The following is a 20,488-nucleotide window of genomic DNA, read 5'->3' on the forward strand; positions in this document are numbered from 1 at the left end:
AAATTGGAGTTGCTCTGATTATGAATTGAACAGGAACATTGCAGAATTCATAAAAGTGTACAATTAATGAAAACATTGCAAACTAAAAAGTATAAACCAAATGACTGCTATGGGTTAACTAAGGCAGCAAAGAGTTAAATGAATAAAGTATCCAGAACTGCGGCATGAAAAAGGGAGAATAAAGAGAGTGACACAGAAGAATTATGTTTGTTTGATGATGAACTGCAATAAAAAATAAATAAATAAAAAGAAAATAAACAACAAACAAAATAAAAAAAATTAACAGATACATGAAAGGCCTAGAAGGAATGAAATGATTCTGAAAACAAAGTAAAAAAAAAGAATGGCCAAGTCCCAAAAGAACGAAACAAAAAGAAGGCAAGGGGTTCGACACATAGCTCACAATTTACAGTCCTTACTGAGCTGCAGAGTGATGGGGAATTCTCATTCAAGGGCAAGATTAAGAAAACAAGCATAATAATTAAAAGTTTCTTCATTATTAATTGTAACCTGGGAAGATCCATTTGCAGATGATAATCCATTTGAGGCAATCTTCTCGCTTATTCCCAGGTTGCAGGGATATCCACTACAATGATGATAGCTGCACGAGAGCTGCGATTTTCCTAAAAGGTAACTGAACACCAGCAATTGAAGAATCTCCAATAGGACACTGCTGGTCTGCAGTTTTCACAGCACAGCAGACAAAGTTTGTGCTGTGTATTTAAAAACGACCAATTGAAAAAGACTAAATGGGAATTTATTCACTGTCAACTTCCTCATATTCCAGGAATGTTCACCAAACCTTGGAAGTTCTAACTTTCCAAGAGGCCATCCGGCTGTCATCCACAGATCAAGTCAAAGAAGAATGCCAGCAAATACTATCTGTAAACATCATAAATTATGGATGTAATTTTCATCTGAAAGTTATCTTATTTGTAAAAGAACCATTATTCTTCCCAGAAGACTAGACAGCTACAGATAGTGAGCTCATTTAAATAGGGGACAGAAGACATTCCCATTTTATGTTAATTTTCAAATACATTTGGAATCAATCAAATATGAGAGAATTACAAAATGTGCCAAGTAATTATGCAATTTCTTAAAATATGGCAGATAAAATTTAGTGAAGCCATGCCTGAATGAGTCCAGGCTTTGCTGCACATAGGCACAGACTGCATCATTATCCGAGGAGCAGCAAATGTACAATGCTACAACTGAGAAAAACACATAGCGCTGGAGGAACTCAGCAGGCCAACTGCATCATGGAGAAGAGTAAACAGTCAATATTTCGGGTGGAGACCCTTCCTCAGGACTGATGAAAAGTCTCGGCCTAAAACATCGACTGCTTACTCTTCCATAGATGCTGCCTGGCCTGCTGAGTTCCTCCAGTGTTTTGTGTGTGTTGCTTGGATTTCCAGCATGTTACCAGCTTTGGATATGGCCCGGGTACAGAGTGAGAGACACCAAAACAGGTCGATAGCTCACAGACTTTAATATGGACAGTGTTAAAGGGAAAATAAACAATAAACTCTGGGTCAAACAGGGCAATTAACTAAAACTCTCAAAAGGAAAAGGAGGCCTACACTGCAGTTGAAATGAACATCTGAACATTAAACGAATACCGTTGGTCTTCAGAGTCTGCTGACTTCAAAGTCCAATATCTCAGGGAAGGCCGAATGCAAACAGCAGCGAAGCATTGCTGTGTTCTGTCCAAATCTCGATAAGCACTACAACAATAAGTATGGAGTTAAATACTATCACAATTAAATAATAATTAACTGAGACGTGCATATTCAGGAGCGCAATTGCCGTATCTACTGTGCTGTCGAATCCGTGGTTGTGACAGTGCCCCCCTCTCTAGGCAGCCCCTAAGGTGCCACAGGCCTGTGTCCGCTGGAAGTCCCGGATCAGTGACTTGTCCAAGATGTCATTCGCCAGGATCCAAGTACGTTCTTCCCAGTCCACAAGGTACTGGACCTTACCACGTACCCAGCGAGATGCCAGGAGGCACCACACAGCATAAGTCAAGGGAACCATCTACCAGGCAGGGTGGAGAGGGAGGAGAGGTGACTGGGGCCAGGGGAGAGGTAGTAACCGGCTTGAGCTGGGAAGCATGGAATACTGGGTGGATTTTCAGTGATGCTGGTAGACGCAATCTATAGGACACCTTGTTGATAGCCTTTTCCACCACAAACAGTCCCATGTAGCGCAATGCCAATTTCCGGTTCTCGACTTTCAAGGGAAGATCCCTTGATGCCAACCAGACCTCCTCTCCTAGCTTGAATGGCCTTACCTGTCGACAGAGTCGATCAGCCTGCCGGGAATGCTGTTTCTGGGCGCACAGCGGAGAAGCCCTGGCTGGTCTCCAGGTGCGCTTGTAGCGCTGGATCAGCTGTTCAGCAGCAGGAACTCCTGCATCGATCTCCTGATCAGGGAAGAGCAGGGATCGGTATCCCATCCGGCATTCAAAGGGAGGACGGCTGAAGGTTATTGTGGGCAATCTCTGCCCAAACTAATTGGGAGCCCCAGGATGTGGGGCAGAAAGAGGCAAGACAGCACAGATTTGTCTCCAACTCCTGGTTCAGTCTCTCAGTCTGGCCATTAGATTGGGGGTGGAAGCCAGATGAGAGGCTGGCCGTGGCTCCTACTAGAGAGCAGAAAGCCTTCCAAAAGCGGGAAGTGAACTGTGGTCCACGATCAGACTCTATGTCTTGAGGAAAACCATGGAGCCTGAACACATGTTGGACCATGAGTGTGGCAGTCTCATGAGCCGATGGGAGCTTGGGGAGGGCAGTGAAGTGGGCAGCCTTGGAAAACAGATCCACAACGACCAAAATGGTGATGTTTCCATTAGACGGGGGCAGACCAGTGATGAAATCTACTGAGAGGTGGGACTAGGGGCAGTGGGCCACAGGCAGTGGACATAAAAGACCCGCAGGATGCTGGCGTGATGTTTTGTTTCGAGTGCAGGTGGGACAGGCAGATACAAAGTAATGGACATCTTGGGTCATAGATGCCCACCAAAACGGTCTCTTTATAAGCTCCTGAGTCTGTTGAATTCCCAGATGTGCAGCCAGACGGGAGGAGTGACCCCATTACAACACTTTGGAACGCACTGCAGCAGGGACAAACAGCCGGTTGGGCGCTCCCCCATCCGGGCCTGGATCTGATTGTTGGGCGGACCTCACCTCTGCCTCGATTCCCCAGATCCCCGGAGCAGTGATACACCAGCGAGGAAGAATGGGTTCTGGATCGGCAATGTCCCCAGATCCGTCGAACTGCCAGGAGAGAGTGTCAGCCTTTGTATTCTTGCTGCCAGGACGATAAGTGAGGACGAAATTGAACTGTGCGAAGAAGAGAGCCCACCGGGCTTGACGAGAGTTGAGTCTCTGAGCATCCTGAATTAGGAGAGGCTCTCGTGATCTGTCCAGACCAAGAATGGATGCCCTGCCCCCTCCAGCAAGTGTCGCTATTCCTCCAGGGCCTCCTTGACAGCCAGAAGCTCCCGATTCCCAACGTCATAATTCCTCTCAGACGGAATCAAGCAAAGGGAAATAAAGGCACCAGCGTGCAGCCAGCTATCCGCAGGCGAGCACTGAGAGAGGACAGCGCCAATGCCTACATCGGATGCATCGACCTCGACAATGAATGGCTGAGATGGGTCTGGGTGTTGCAGCAGCGGGGCAGTGGTGAAACGTCGCTTTAACTCGGAAAATGCTTGCTCGGTATCGTCCGTCCAATGGAATCCTGCGGTGGTCTTCTTGGTGAGTGCATTATTTGGAGCCGCAATAGAGCCGAAATTCTGGATGAAGCAGCAATAAAAGTTCTCAAATCCCATGAAGTGCCATACCTGTTTAACTATAGATGGTTTGGGCCACTCTGCAACTGCCTGAACTTCACTAGGGTCTATTCGAACACTGGATGGGGTAAGTATATAGCCCAAAAACGACACCTGGTCTTTATGGAATTCACATTTTTAGGCTTGACATGCAAGTTATATTCAAGAAGGCATCTGAGTACTCTCCGGACATGCTGGATGTTCTCTGATGAGAGCGGGAATAGATAAGGATGTCATCTAAATATACAAACACAAACTGGTTCAACATGTCCCTGAGCACATCGTTAACCAAGGCCTGGAATACAGCATTGGTCAGACCAAACAGCATCACCAGGTATTCATAGTGGCCATTAGAGGCGCTGAAAGCCGTTTTCCACTCATCCCCTTCTCTTATGCAAATAGGATTGTAAGCATTGCGCAGATCAATTTTGAGAATATTGTTGCTCCCTGGAGATGTTCAAATGCAGACATCAGCAAGGGAAGAGGGTAGCAGTTCTTCACAGTGATGTTGTTCAGGGTCCGATAATCGATGCAGGGACAGAGCTTGCCATCTTTCTTGCTCACAAAAAAGAAGCTCGCTCCTGCCAGTGAGGTTGATGCATGGCTCAATGCCTCCTTGATGTATTCCTCCATGGCCACCGTTTCAGGACGAGAGAGGGAAAAGAGCTGGCCCCGGGGAGGACTAGGGCCAGGTAGGAGATCTATGGCACAGTTGTATGGCCTGTGTGGGGGCAGGGTGGTGGCCTTTCTTTTACTGAAAACCTCAGGGAGATCCGTATATTCGGCCGGAATCCCAGACAGGTCCACATCCTTAGCTGACACAGGAGGGGATTCATGGGATGGAGCTTGAGCTGGACCCAGACAGGTAGACAGGCATGCTGGTCTCCACTCTTGGAGTACCTTCAGAGAACAATCGATCCGTGGGTTATCTCGGGACAACCAGGGAAGACGAAGTACCAGTGGCAGTTCAGGAGAATTAACCAGACAGAAAGATATTTCTTCATGATGGTTGCCTTTGAGCACCAGTTGGAGGGGGTGGGTGGGAAGGTGGATCTGGATGGATCCCAGAGGTCGACTGTCCAGCACCTTGACATTGATCTTTTTTCTTAACTCCTGAGTTGGAACTCCCCCATCTTTGAGCGAGAGAGATGTCCATAAGATTCCCAGCTGCACCAGAGTCAATAAACGCCTTAAGTTCATGGGTCTGAGACCTCCACGACAAGGAAGCTGCGAGCATTACAGAACTAGGGGAAGCTGACTGAAGGGAGAACCGACCCGACAGGATTCCTCTCCCTGCTGATGGGTATTCTCTTTTACTGGACATTTGGAACATGTCACCCGGAAGTGTCCTGGATCACCACAGTCAATGCAGGAACCTGTTCTCCGGCACCACTCTCGTTTCTCCTGAGACAGGCACATGCACCCGACTTGCATAGGCTCCTCCGTGGGCTGGGTGCTGGGTGGTGAGGGAGGGGAAGAGGGCAAGGAAAGACGGTGATCTGGCGGCGCGTAGGAAGTTTGAAACATTCTTTCCCTGCGCCACTCAGTTACCCGGTCGTCAACTCGAATAACTAGATTAATCAGGTCATCCAGACTATCCTGCTGGTCCCAGACAGCAATCTCATGCCAGACCCCTGCATTCAGTCTATGCTGGAATGTAGTGATGAGAGATCTCTCATTCCATCCCGTCTCTACTGCAAGGGTACGGAACTTGACTGCATAGGCTCTCACCACTCCTCTGCCTTGGTGCAGGTCCAAGATTTGGTGGGCAGCCTCCTGACCCCGTACTGGAAGATCAAAAACCCTCCTTAACTCCTCCACAAAATGTCAGAACGACTGGGCGGCAGGGTATCCTTGCTCCCGTAAAGCGTTGAACAGGCTAAGTGGAGTTTCATCAAGAAGATTGACCGTGTATGCCAATTTTCGCGCATCATCACCAAGACGACTAGGCTGGGCTTGGAATGTCAGCTCGCATTTGGGTAATAAAATTCCTGCAACCATCAGGATCACCAGAATATCTGCCTGGAGGTGGAATACTCAGTTCCTGAACTGTCATGGGAGTCGGCTCTGGTCCGGGCACGGGAGCGGGAGCATTAGTAACAGAGATTGTTGGGGCAGCGGTAAAGGAGGACCTGAGAGATGCTTGGAGTGGGACTGAGGCAGCCTGAGCTGCTGAATTGAGCTGGCGAGAACGTTAGTGACTGTCAGCTGATGCTGGCTGTTCACAGTAAGTTCGTGGACAGCGGCCGTGAGTGTGGAAATCGCAGACACCCGAGTCCGATTGTCTGTGGCGAGCTGTTGAACAGTTGCAGCAAGGGACGATACCTGTACCTCCAAGTGAGACTGGGCTCGTCGGCTCGAGATTATCTGCCTCATTACCTCCATAACTTCACTGAGAACAGATTCCATTGCCTGCAGTTTGTCTCCTACCTGATCAATGAATCTCATGGCCAAGGTCAGCTGCTCTCTCTCTGCTGGGTCCATCTTTGTGTGTTGAGACTTGCTGTTACCAGGTTCGGATCTGGCCCAAGTGCGGAATTAGAGACACTGAAGCAGGTCAATAGTTCACAGAGTTCAATGCGAACAGTGTTAAAGGGAAAATAAACAATAAACACTAGGCCAAACAGGGTCGTTAACTAAAACTCTCAGAAGGAACACGAAGCCTACGCTGCGGCTGAAAAGAACTTTAAACGAATACGGCGAGTCTTCAGAGTCAGTTGACTTCCAAATCGATATCTCAGGGAAGGTCAAATGCAAAACAGCAGCAAATCATTGCTATGTTCTGTCCAAATCTCAACAAGCAGTACAACGACAAGTATGGAGTTAAATACCACCACGATTAAATAATAATTAGCTGACACATGCAAATTCACAAGCGCAGTTGTCGTATCTACTATGCTGCCAAATCCATGGTTGTGACACAGCATCTGCAGATTTTCTCCTGTTTACGGAATACCACTGCTGACTTCTTAACAGTCTAACCAGAAGTGACTCAAGACAGCATCTCCTCTTCCTTTTGCTCTTTCTCCATCATTGCACCACCTCCTGTTCCCCAGCTGCAGCAGTGGACTGTATCTCATGGTATATGCAGCAGATAATAATGCTTTGTGACAGCCATCCTGGACTATACTCCCAGAAGCCTCTAATGGGTGTCAGAGATTTGGTTGTGATTCCATGGTTTCTTCATAAGGCTGCATCCGATAACATTCTCCTATTACACACACAAATTGGACTAGAGTGAGGAGCCTACTGCTTAGCAGACGTCCCCAGGCTGACAGCCTTTGTTGTTATTTGGACATACAAAATAGCAAAGCCCGACAGATGGCTGGATCTTGAAGGAGTCATGGCTCCTCTCCAAACGTTAGATGTTCAACATCATTACAGTTGGGTAGGTTCTCAGATCAGCTGGACACAGAGGGAATGATCCGGCTTAAGATCCTTCACGTCTCGTTATTTTGACATAGCGTCTGCAACATGAAACAGTGCAACTGTGTTCTCTTCCATCCCCAGGAACGTCAGGTTCCTCGGGAATTCTCACGCTGACTCTGTCTGCAATTTTCCACTTAATGACAAGGAAGCACCTCCCGAGGTCAGAGACCCTTTTGCACCTAATGCTCTATTCCATTCCAAAACCAGACTCCAGTGAGACAGGTGCATAGATATTCATTTCACTGAAAACGACAAGGTATCTTGGCCCTGTTCTGCAGCTGCAGGTATGGCTGAAATGTAAAAGATTTCTGTGAGAAAACCTTTGGAGAAATAGCCTTCTCAGTTAATCATTACTTATCCAAAACATTGAAGAAAGAGAACTACCTTTGTGAATAAATCATCTAACTCCAACTCGCTCTCTTTCTTCAGGCAGACGGTCCTGCCCTGTGCTCCTTCTCCTTATTCACTGAAGGACCTAAGGTACGTCTATCATCATAGCTTCCACATCTGGCAGCTGGTCCAAGTTATACTGAGCCTTCAAGCACAGACTCAACCTCTCAAATTCCAGAAGACTTTAGATCTGCCCCAATGACACACTTCCTAATCAACCCCCATTTAGCCTGCAAGCAATTGTTGACTACTTTGGGGTGGTGGCAGTTCCGCTACAAAAATGCCCAGGTTTGCATGCGCTCAGCTTTCTGCGGTGCCCACATCAAATCAGCAGACCTCAGGGCTCGATGTCACAAAGCGCCAGATCTGCCGCTTCCCAGTGTACCAATCTGGTGGACAATTGTTGAATTTCAAATGTAATCTAACAACTGGGCTTAAAGAAGACATTTTTGTTTTGTCTTGGACTTTGTCTCAAAAAAGACAAAGACATAACAGATACATAGAATAAGTAAAAGGATGGGTCTTGAACACTTACTCAAAGAAAGCTGATTAATTTAGTTAATGGTCATACTGCAAATTCAGTTTGCACACCATTCAAATTGATTAATCTTGTTATTTCCTCCAAGCTTCTCCCAGTGTATGTTGTGAGCTGATGAAAGCAGAACTCACAGCAATCCTGAAGGCATTGTACTTTCATCCACTCTGATGAATGCAAAGCAGTGTAGCACACTGCTGCAGGTTCCAGCCAATATTTATGCAAATTCAAAAGATGAAATGGTTAGTGAGGGTCAGCTGCAAACTGAAACAAAATGCTCTCATCAAGAACAAGTCTTCTGACCTGACTGAGTTCCTCAACAGAGGATGGTGCCTCCAATGAAAGAATTGTAACCAGGTGGCAAGGGCCGTGAAGAGGAACCAGTGCCAGCGATAAATGAGCTCTGGAGACTTGCTCCCGCAGTCTGTGGAGCACAGGAAGTCCAGCAGGGGTTAGAATCAGTTTTGTGGGGAGCGGTTCACTTCAGGGTCATTTTGTTACCAGGTGGAGCAATCTGATGTTGATCAGCCTTATTCTGCCGAGCTAACTCTAGGCATCACTCTACCATCTCCATACCTCAACATGGCTTAGGTCAGGACCCCCTTCCAACAAGCGGATAGAAGATTAGCCAGTGTCCTTTTTCCTTAAAGTGAAATCACCGAGCAGCTTCTTGCGCTCCCCCATAAAACACTGGAACCAGTGCTGTGTAATAGAAATGAACATGGGTCAAAGGCTCTTCTAGAGGAGAAAGGCAGCTGTGATTATAAAATTAAAGGTACAATATTACACATCGCACAAGGTTTGGGCTAGGGGCAGCAGAGACGGAATGCAACAGAATAGTTCAAACATAGAACATGATGCAGACAATTAGCAGAAACATTTTGATCCATGACGGAGTTTAAACAGAATGAATCTTTATCTCATATTTAACTGCACAACAGAGAAAAATTATTGATGAACCGAGGCTAGTTCAAAATAAAAGCTGGAACTGCAAATAAGTGTTGCTGAGAAAATCAACTTGCTGCTTTATATAATGATTTCAAGCAAATCTCCTCCAGGGAGTCTGCTCAGTTTTGCTCAGAAAGCAATAAATACAATTATTCCTGTTATTATTTTCCCAGACTGCCTGTTTTGGGAATGAAAATGATACAGCATTCAATGCTAAAGATATTTCACAATCGTAATTTACAAATCACTATATTATTACTCCTCAGAAATCTAACAAATGGAATTTAAGTAATACCATTGTTCTGTAAGTCAAAAGCTTATTGTTCTATTGGCACAAAAGTCTCATACATGGACACACAAACAGTTACCTTGGTTTGAAACATTTGATTATTTTGATGTATTATAGGATCTTTTAAAAACTTATTTTCTGAGATGAAAAACTATACTTCAGTGTAATTCCACATGAGGATCTCAAAGAATTACAATACACAATTCGCACATTATTCATCTCTCATCATACACACCATTACTTTTAATTTTTTTAAAATCAGCATGGGAAGATTTCTCAGTGAAGGTTACTCCAGATCCCGCTAAAATAACTGATGGGAATCTAGTCATTGAAATCCCAAGGAAAAATCCATCTTTTCAAAGCAAGTAATTACGTTGATCTGCTGACTTCCTTCAGAGGACTCTGTCATCAGCTTTCATGGTTGTCGTTTTTTTTTCCCTTAATTGGCCCGTCAATTTATTGACCTCATTGCTTTGATATCAGAAAGATGTCAACAGTTTGATAGCTTTGGTGATAGTCATTGATCAGAGGCTTTCTGCTTTGTAGATTCCCTTGCATCTGACTACATGTAGATCACTGGAAAGTGATTTTCCTTCTCCTCACTCCAACAATGACTATATTTTGCAGTAAGCTAACACAGCATCCCCACCATTGAAGTGTAAGGAGGACATGAATCATTAGTAATTGTGCTCTCATAGGTAAACACGGAAATCAAGAAGCTGATTGCTGGGATGCTGAGGTCCCCAAATGCTGTGCTACACTGAAGAGAGTTACCTTTCAAACATGGTGACGTTAGCTTGCCAAGAAATCTGGCCAAAAGCTCATTAGGAGTTGCCGGGTGCTGTCTGTTGATTTCTAATGGGCCACAAATCTTAATTCTTATCAAACAACTTCTATGGCACTGACAATGACTTTCTTAAAGTGGGAAGTCTCAGTTATTTATTTTTTATTGCTGTAAGAGATTTTAAAAAATATAAACAACTTTTCGATTTAGTCATTATTCCCCATCCCTAAAACCTTCAGCCTTCCTGTATATAATACGTCGCAACTTTAACTATTTCAACTAGCTCTTCCTAGTATAGATACCCCATACTCAGTAAAAAGTTTTTTTTTCATGGCTTGTATAGGAAGGTGGATGAGACACTATATCTGCCCCAACTATGATGGTTCTGGATCCTCAGATCACGCGCGTGTCAAATTCTCAAATCCCTTTCTAATTACTGCAGGTTCCAGTACATAATTCTGCCAAAAAAAAATCTCTTTGAAAGAGTGAAATTGATGAAAGGCTGACAGGGTTAATTCAAATCCAGGGCACAGTGCTCTTACTGATGCACGAGATATAACAGACCTATATTTAGTTAAAATCTTCTGCAGCGTATATCTATAAACATATTATTGTCGTCATGACTTTCACCAAGAACCATCAAGTGGAATCACCCCTGATACAGAGGAAGGATGTTGATTCTGATTGTTGAGTCATCCCAGCCCCAGGGGGTTGTCTTGACCCAGTCATTTCCAGCTGCATCATCAATGACCTTTCTTCCATACAAAGGTGAGAATGATGCATGCACAATGTCCAGTTCCATTCACAAGTAGCTACAGTGTGGACCGTATACAAAATGTACTACAGTTATTCACCAGAGTTACAATGACAGCAACTACCAAACTGGCAACCATTCCTCCCAGTTCCAGTATGTGGGACACAGCAGAACTTCTGGGTTTCTCTCTGAGCAGCACATCATCCAACTTGGCAATACATCATCATCGTTGAGGCTAAATCCTGAAAACCTCTACTCACCAGTATGAAGGGAGAACTTCACAAAGGAGTACAACATTTCAAGAAGGTAACACACCAGTATCTTTTCAAGCATTATTAGGGATTGGTGCTAAGTGCTGACTTTTATTACCTGCAGACACCAAAGAAATGAATACATTTTAAACAATGTGATCCCACTGGAGTGGTGCAGAGCAGATTTACAGAGAGGCGGCCAAGAAAATTTGGAAAGACTGGATAAGATAGGGGTGTTTCTTTTAGAATAACTAGGTGGAGGAAATAAGCAGTTAAAGTTATGACTTGGCCAGATAAAATTAACAGATCAAAAACCATGGGAATAGTTTTAAAAACTGGTCAAAGAATTAGGGGAGAGTGTGAGACAAAAAAACAAGTTCTCCCGGAAAGCTGGGTGATCTTAGAACTCACTGCATGAACAGACGGTGGGAACAAAAGCTCTCGCAACCTTTGAGAAGCACTTGAATGTATATTTAAAGAGCAAGTTCAAGTTTGATTGTCATTCAACCATACATGACTACCCATAAATAAAGCCAAATGAAGAGCATTCCTCCGATGCCAAGGTGCAAAACACAGTACCGACAGTCATACACAGCACAAGTCACATATAGCACATATAAAGTATGCGGAGGGGAAGAGAGTCAAGGCATGGCAGGGGCACCGGAGACCATGCTGGTTTAGGGGCTGGCCACTCCCATCGGTGCTGCTCTCCAGTGCTTGCTCGGTGGGAGAAAAGCGTGGCTGCACTAAGCGGCATGCCGATTGGCCTATTCTTGCTGTCAATGTCCATGCACCATTAATCTACAGGACATGACACTCAGGGACTGGGCTATATTATATCACTTTCTGCTTCGCTGCAAGTTTACTACAGGATCTGGATTAGAAGGTGAGATTATACTAATTGATACAGAAATACCCTTTCAATGTAAATGTTCTATGAATCACTGATGCTACAGTAATTCCTAGCCTCCTTTGTGATCGTCTAGCCCAAGAATGAATCAAATTAAAACCATCCTGACTGACAACCTCTGAGCTAATCAGCAACATAAATGGAAAATACTTATCCACATTTATTATGATTATCTTGATACTCTAGCACTAACACATTTAACAAAGCAAAAGGAGAGTGTTTGGAATCACTCATGTACAACCAGCTGTTACGTTAGGAAAATTGATGTCCAAAGCAAATGGAGGCTCACTGGAAAGACTCTGCACACAGAAACCCTAAACAATGCCAATAAGTTCTTTAGCAGTTAATTTTCTCCATCTTTCATAAAATGCTGTGTTTTCTCTTCTCTGTATATATTTCAGACTCTTCTTAATAATATTAGCATGATCCCATCTGAGTGCTCAAAGGCATAATAAAATTACTTACAATCTAATCAAAACTTTATCAATAGCAAGAGCTTCCGTTTTTAATTTGCAACCTTAAACATGTTATCAGAGTTGCCAAAAAAAGTACCCCTTGCTGTGTCCCTGCTGAGTAACAACAGGAGCACTGGTGAATTCCTTTCACACCAGGGCATGGCAGAAGTTACAAGGACATAGATCTTCTCTTACCTCTCCTACTTAAGAAACTTTAAATGTTTAATTGTCTTAAAGTTACCAGCAACAATGCTTAAGTCACTTCTTTTCTTGACACAACAGAGAGACGTCCATTCTATTTCAATAGATCATTTGCAAAGCATGACATCTCTCAATATAAACTAAAGATACAATGATATATTTCATTAGCTGATATCCACTAGAGATTTAACACAGACCTGGTCTTTCAACAGTAGCACTTCTTTGGAAGTTAAGTGACAAAGGAATCATTTTCCTGACAATCATCACAAATTCTCATTGGAGGAGTACTAGTGCAAAACAATATCAAAGGAAACTACCTAACAACCTCTTCAATGCGTTACTCAGTAATATTCCATATACGGAATGTGCTTGTTCCAACTTAAGAGCAAAAGCACCTTTCACATTATCTCCCATGCTCCCGGTCCATTCTGGCTAGAAAATCATTACAGTAATCAGTATAGTGGCAGGACATATTACCTACAGATCACTGATAATGCTGCTTATAAATTAGTCTGGTACTTACCAATTATTGGAGCACCAGTAATTCATGAATAAGATTTTCCAAGAGTGACAGATTGATTCTGTGTTTGCCACAATGTAAAATTTGCAGATAGAAAGCTATATGCAAACTGATCTCCAACATGTTATAGCACTATGCTGTTTTTAAACTGGAATGAGTATCAATGTATGTCACTGAGCTCCAGGACTGGGCAAAACCCAGACAGTTGCAATTCACGCCATACAAATTGCTAAATCCTCCTTTTTAATTATTTCAATGACAAAGTTCCAATGAGCAGTTCTTCAAGATGAGATTCTCAAAGAACTTAGGTTCTTCACTAGCCTACTTAGTGAGAAGCAGGAGGTCAAGAATAGCCTCTGATTCCCTCCCCCCCCCGCCAAGATATATAGACTAGCTCCCTGCTTACAACAGATATAGCATGACTTGTGTACACAGTGATATCAAAGAGCCTCCCAATAAGCATGAAAACATGACACGACAGATCCTCACTCCTTTCTCCTCAATACTATGCCTGAGTAATGCCAGCTCCGAAATCTTGAAATACCTCCCCAACTCTCTTAAAAAGAAGCAACCACCAATCAATAGTATTTCATTCTAAGGAATTCAACCAGTGTTTTGAATGTTGTCTTGCAAATAAGGTACTGTAAATTATTTCTCACACAATGACGACACAATTGTGTATCTATTGATATCTATTTCATAACAAAATTGAACAAAGACTAAACTTTATATACAATTGTTTAGATATTGCTGGTTTTCACAACAATAAACATTTTATATACTTTGATTTGCCAATTCTTCTATCTACATTCTGTCACATAAAGTATTTAAAATTTGTAAATCGCTTGTGATGAAACCTTTAGCCCAGATACAATGCTTCATGCATCATGTAGTAAAATGCAATACTGCTTTGCAAAATACCTATCAGCAAATGGTCTTTAAAAAACTGACTTTGAAAATCTGTTTTTCTAATACCATTTCCATTAAGGATTAACAAAATCTGAAGATACATTTTTTATTATTTGGTTCTTCAGATGTTGTAAAGGTTTGGAGAAAGTTTTGAATAAAAGCTACCAAAGCTCAAATTATTTTGCCTCAGCAAAGGAGAGATTATAAAGCATAAATGCTCCTTTCGTTTGATGAAGGGTTACAGAGAACCAAAGATTATGAGTGACATAATCTAGTATTTTCTGATTTAAATTTATATAATCTATAGTTAATTATTTTCTGCTATTTCACTGAAGAACATGACAAAGCCATCAGAAATCTCTTGGCCCATCGAGTCTGCTCGGTTGAATTTTTAACAGCCACTTTCAAACATGTTTTCAGATTCCTTTTAAATTCTTCTGCTCTTCAATTTCACTTCTGCTGTACCTTAAACTCTACCACTTTGCATGTAACCATCCACCCATCAATGAGTATGTTCAAACAAAAGTCGAAGTAAATCTATTATCAAAGCACATATATGTCACTACATACAACCCTGAGATTCATTTACAAGCAAGAGAAAATCTGCAGATGCTGGAAATTCAAGTAACACGCACAGAATGCTGGGGGAACTCAGCAGGACAGGCAGCAACTGTGAAAGAGAGTTGACATTTTGGGCCCAGACCCTTTTGTGTGTGTGTTACTGAAATTCATTTTCCCGCGGCCATAATCAGTAAGTCCAGAGGAGGAAGCCCACAGAAGACTATGGTAGAAAGTGAAGGTGGAATTTGTTAGGACAGCAGGAGAGTATGGTAGAAAGTGAACACCAGAGGGAGGTGATGGGCAGATTAAGAAGAGAAGGTACAGTTATTATCAGAGAATGTATACCATAGTCATCTGTCCTCCTCTATCAAATTCCCCTTTCACCAATCAACCTCCTAGCTCTTTACTAAAGCCCCTCCCCCTCTCCTGGTTTCACCTACCTCCAACCACCAAGAACTTCTTCTTCCCCTCCCCCCGCCTTCTTACTTTGACTTCTCTTCTTTCTTTCCAGTCCTGATGAAGAGTCTCGGCCCAAAGTATGGACTTTTTACTCTTTGCCTTAGAGGATGCCTGGCTTAGTAAGTTCCTCCAGCAGTTAGTGGATTTTCTTGTGTTGATGATCTGGGTATGTCTTGGTTGAAACTATGTTAAAGCTATATGCTATAGGTATAATTGGCTATTACACACTCCAAATATTTCACATTTCAACATGCAAGTTTCCACTTAGAAATAGCTGATCTGAATCCAATACTTCCAGATTTACAATCGTTCTGCCAGATAAAAAACAAGAGGAGTATTCTTAGATCCTGCTGTTATTAAAGTATGTCTGTGGTTTACATCTAAAATCTGTTTCAATGTGCTATCCCAAAACTTAATTTTCCAAATTTCATTATTTTCTTACTGTGAATTTGGAAACAATTGTTTTTCTACTTCATGAGCTAGTGTCAAGAACTCAGCAGTTTTTTTTTCTCTCAGCTATCACCAATCTCACCAGGGAGCTCTGAATCTTAGAAAGGATGATTATTTAATTCTGCTTAGCAATGCAGGACTGTGCTTTTGCATTCGCTATCCCAATAGTCCTCCTATACAGCAACAAATACTGAGTAAACAAAAGGTTATCCTTATTCTTTTTGCAAGTTATTTGAATTTGATATCTACAGAATACTCTATTAGTTATTATGTTTGTATTTCCAGAAATCCAAACACATAGTTCCAAGTTGTTAAATTTTCATTTATTTAATTATTGAGACTCAGCACGGAATAGGCCCCTCAAGCCACACTAACCACCAATCCCTGGAACTTATCTTAGCCTATTTTAATCTTGACCATTGGACAACTTACAAAGAACAATTAACCCACCAAATGGTACGACTTTGGACTGTGGGAGAAAGCGGGGAGCGATGGGAATTGAACCTGGGTCGCTGGTACTGTAGGGCGTGGCGCTAACCACTACGCCACCATACCGCCCCATAATGGTACAACGTACAATTATGACACCAGCCTGGCTGGCTGCAAGTTGGTGAAGCTGCGACTGTGAAGACAGGTAAATCTGCAGATGGCTAGTCAATCATCATGCTTCATAGCGCGACTACAGAACCCCCATCCTGGAGCTGTTGGTTCATATCTCACCCTCACTTACCACCACCTTGATGAGCATTTTCTCAGCTACAGAGAGAAACACGGAAACAGCGTTGCTTAAAAGGGCCCATCAGTGACTCGTGCTTTAGTTGTTGATTGTGTTCTATTGACTGCGGCCATGATGTTATAAGTGATTGATGTCTTCTACAGTTCCTTATAGTTAGAGGGAATGGTGTGGCAGGTGATTGACTTCAGGCTTCTGTATAAATCAGTTGATCTCAGACATTTCCTGTGTTGTGACTTCAAAACTTCAAATTCAAAGTACAGTTATTATCAAAGAAAGTATGGATTATACAGCCTTGAGATTTGTCTGCTTACAGGCAGCCACAAAGCAAGAAACCCGAAAGAACCCAATTTTAAAAAAAAGACAAAAACCAATGCGCAGAGAAAGAGAAAAGTACACAAATCACACAAATAATAGAAGAGAGCAATAGCATTCCGAACAAGATTGAGTCCTTAGGTCTGAATCTCCGAGCAATGATGTATGGGTAGCTGTTTCGCTTTTATTTTTCACTCACTGAGATACAGCGTGGAAAAGGACCTTCCAGCCCTTCGAGCTGCGCCTCCCAGCAACCCCCCAATTTAATCCTAGCCTGGTCAAGGGACAATTTCCAGTGACCAACTAACCTACTAAACAGTACATCAATGGATGGTGGGAGGAAACCAGAGCACGCAGAGGAAACGCACTCGGTCACAGGGAGAACATACAAACTCCAGACAGGCCGTGGCAGGAACTGAACCTGGGTCTGCAGTACTGTAAAGTGTTGTGCTAACCACTACGTTACTGCGCCTCCTTAAGTTCAGCATGTTGCTTCATAACAGGAGGCGGCAGGAAACAATGAGGGCAAGTTTTAATGCCCAACCGATAGTGCCAGGCATTGGAGAAGCTGCCACTCCTGTGAGAGGGATATAGAAAAATGCGCCTGGGTGCCTCAGTTGTCTCTTCTCACAGATCGTTTGTCTCTCTGTAACTCACATACCATAGATGGTGTGACTTTTCACCATTTCCATTCACCATTCTTGGCACTCACACTGGATTCCACCTTGTTGGATGAGAAAGAAGAGAGAAGACTGTGAAAACACCATCACACAAGTTCATATAATGCAAAGTTGAAAGTATATTTATTATCGAAGTATGTATGCAGTATATAATCCAGATCTGTCTTCCCACAGACTGTCACAAAACAAGAAGAGCTATGGAACCAACATCAAATGTCAAACACCCTGCCCACATGCAAAAAAATCACACAAATGGCAACAGAAAAAGTGAGTGAAAGCACAGAATATGAAAACACAAAACAAAAGGCATATTTCAGTACAGAATAGTGGAGGGACCCGCACATGGCTCAGGTACTGAGCAGCTGGGCTGAATGGGACAGCTAACATCCCACCAGCGGGTGAGTTTGTACAGTAAGGAGTGGATAATGGCCAGGCTCCAGAAAGAACTGATGGATGTCCATGTGCATTAGAAAGCCTGCCAGAAAGGACGTACACAATTCAACAGGTGTGAATGAACCCAGCAATGTGTCAGCGTATTGTTTCAGAGCTCTGAATCTTTCATTACCATGCGCAACAGATGTCACCTCAGTCAGCCCTTCTGTACAGCCCACCATGGTCAATATCACTGCTTCCACACAGAGCTCCCATCAAAGATGTGAGTACCACTGTGCAATCTCAAATTGTTCTCATCATGACTGTTCAGAAGCACCCCAAGGAGTCACGACAGTCCATCCATTCTTCCTCCACCAAACCACCGAGGTGCAATTGTGGAAGAGTGGGATTGTCTCTGTCCTTCTTCAGACAACGTGTTGTCCTTCATCAACATAACAACACCTCTGCCTTCTGGGTTTAAGGTGACATGGAAGGGGTTTAAAGGGAATTTGACAGGTGAATGTTTCACACAGAAAGAGCTGGAATAAGCTACCAGAGGAGGTGGGGTGTCTGGAACAGTCAGAACATTTAAGAGAATCTGGACAGGGAACTGAATAAGCAGGGCAGAGAGGGCTATGGAATTAATGCAGGCAAGTGGGATTAGTATAAGTGGGCATGATCATTGGCACAGACATGTTCGGCCAAATGACAAACAAGAGAAAATCTGCAGATGCTGGAAATCCAAGCAACACACACAAAATGCTGGAGGAACTCAGCAGGCCAGGCAGCATCTGTGGAAAAGAGGACTATCGACATTTTGGGCCGAGTCCCTTCAGCAGGCCAGATGAACTGTTTCTAAGCTATACCACACTATACTTCATTGACTATGACAACATTGTCACTCTGCCATTCTGTCCTTTACCTATTCCCTGTCAATCAGCAAAGCCTAGATTGCTGCTGATACAAGAGTTGGCACATGTTGAAATCTGGAGCAGCAAATGATTGGCTGGAGGAACTCAATGGGTAATATATCAAGCAGTATCTAGGGCAGGAAGGGAGCTATTGATGTTTTGCGTCAAAACCCTGCAGCAAGACTCATTTAGGTCCTCAGCACCACTGCCGTGCAGGCTGAATTATTCCAGTCTGAAGCCAAGGCTTCTGGAATCCAGAGATGCTCAAGGTTTCACCAGGACCATCTGAAGTCATCTCCATTAATGATCAGCAGCTATTTATTGAGAGTGTTCCTGCAGTGGGGGATGACCCCATAAGAAAATCAGGACAGGAACAGGCACAAAGGAGCAGGCCACTAATAAAGTGACCAAAGGTAACTTATCAATTTGAAACTGATGAGTATTCTTGATTTGTTGAACGTTGATATGTATGAATGGTTGAGCGTGAAGGTATGACTGGGGTCACTGCTGTATACTTTGAAAGGCCACCGTGATGAAGCTGTACTATGAATACTAAAAACAATGTTGAGCCATTTCACAACTATTGGAGCTGATCAAAGCTTTACAGTCTTCCCACATCATTCAGAAAATGCCCATCTTTAGTGATGATGGAGCCTAGCATGTGCAAAAGGCACAGATGAAGATGTTGCAAACATCTTCAACCAGAATTAACATGGGGATGATTGTGACTCCAGCCTTGTCTTTTTCCCCCATGCCTCTACCAGCAATTCCCAGCCAGCATGAAGAGGGTAAGTTCCCCATACGTACCCAAGACCACTAACTGGTAAATCCAAGCCTCAGTGATCAGAGGTAATGGAGGGCAACTATGACAGTGCTAGCAAGTGGCATTTCTCACCCACCTGCTTTCTGATTAGTGTGGCACAACACTTTGCAGTCCCGGTGACCTGGGTTCGACTGCTGTCGCTCCATGTATGTTCTCCCCGTGACCACGTGGGTTTCCTCCGGGTGCTCTGGTTTCCTCCCACAGATGTACTGTTTGGTAGGTTAATTGGTCATTATAAATTATCCCATCATGAGGCTAGGAATAGATTGAGGGATTGCTGGGCGGTGTGTCTCAAAGGGTCGGAAAGGCCTATTCCACGCTCTATCTCAATAAATCAATAAAACTCAGCCTGAGTTTTGAGTATCACTAAGTCCTAGGCCTCGTTCAGTGCCCATGAACAAAGTAGGCAAGTATGAACAAAACAGCGGAATCTGACTCTCATCAATGTCATAGCCGCACATAACCAAATGTGACATCAAGAAGCCATGGCAAAATTGAAGTTTAGAAGTTCCATTGGACATCGCAACAGGAGTTCTACAGGACAGTGACCTAAGCTGATACATTTTCAGATGTTGTAACAATAAACCCCCTTCCTTCTTAACATAAAAAGTGGAGATATTGTGCTGATCATTCAACCTTGTCCCGTTTTCAGCTTCTTGGACTGTGAAGCAATTTCTAGACAACGTTCAGGCTTGGGCTGCTATGCAGCAAGCGGTACTCACAACACTCTTTGGAAAACAGAAGCCATCGATAGAACAAAGACTCTGACATAAGCATGCGAAATTCTGCTGATGCTGGAGTTCCAAAGCAACACACACAAAACGCTGGAGGAACTTAGCAAATCAGACAGCATCTATGGAAATGAATAGAGAGTCGACATTTTGGGCCAAGACCCTTCTTCAGGACTGAGAAGGAAGGAGGAGGATGCCACATCACAGAGGGGGAGCAGTTCTATCACTGTAACATGCAAT

Source organism: Mobula birostris, chromosome 6, assembly GCF_030028105.1.
Source record: "Mobula birostris isolate sMobBir1 chromosome 6, sMobBir1.hap1, whole genome shotgun sequence".
Taxonomy (NCBI): Eukaryota; Metazoa; Chordata; class Chondrichthyes; order Myliobatiformes; family Myliobatidae; genus Mobula; species Mobula birostris.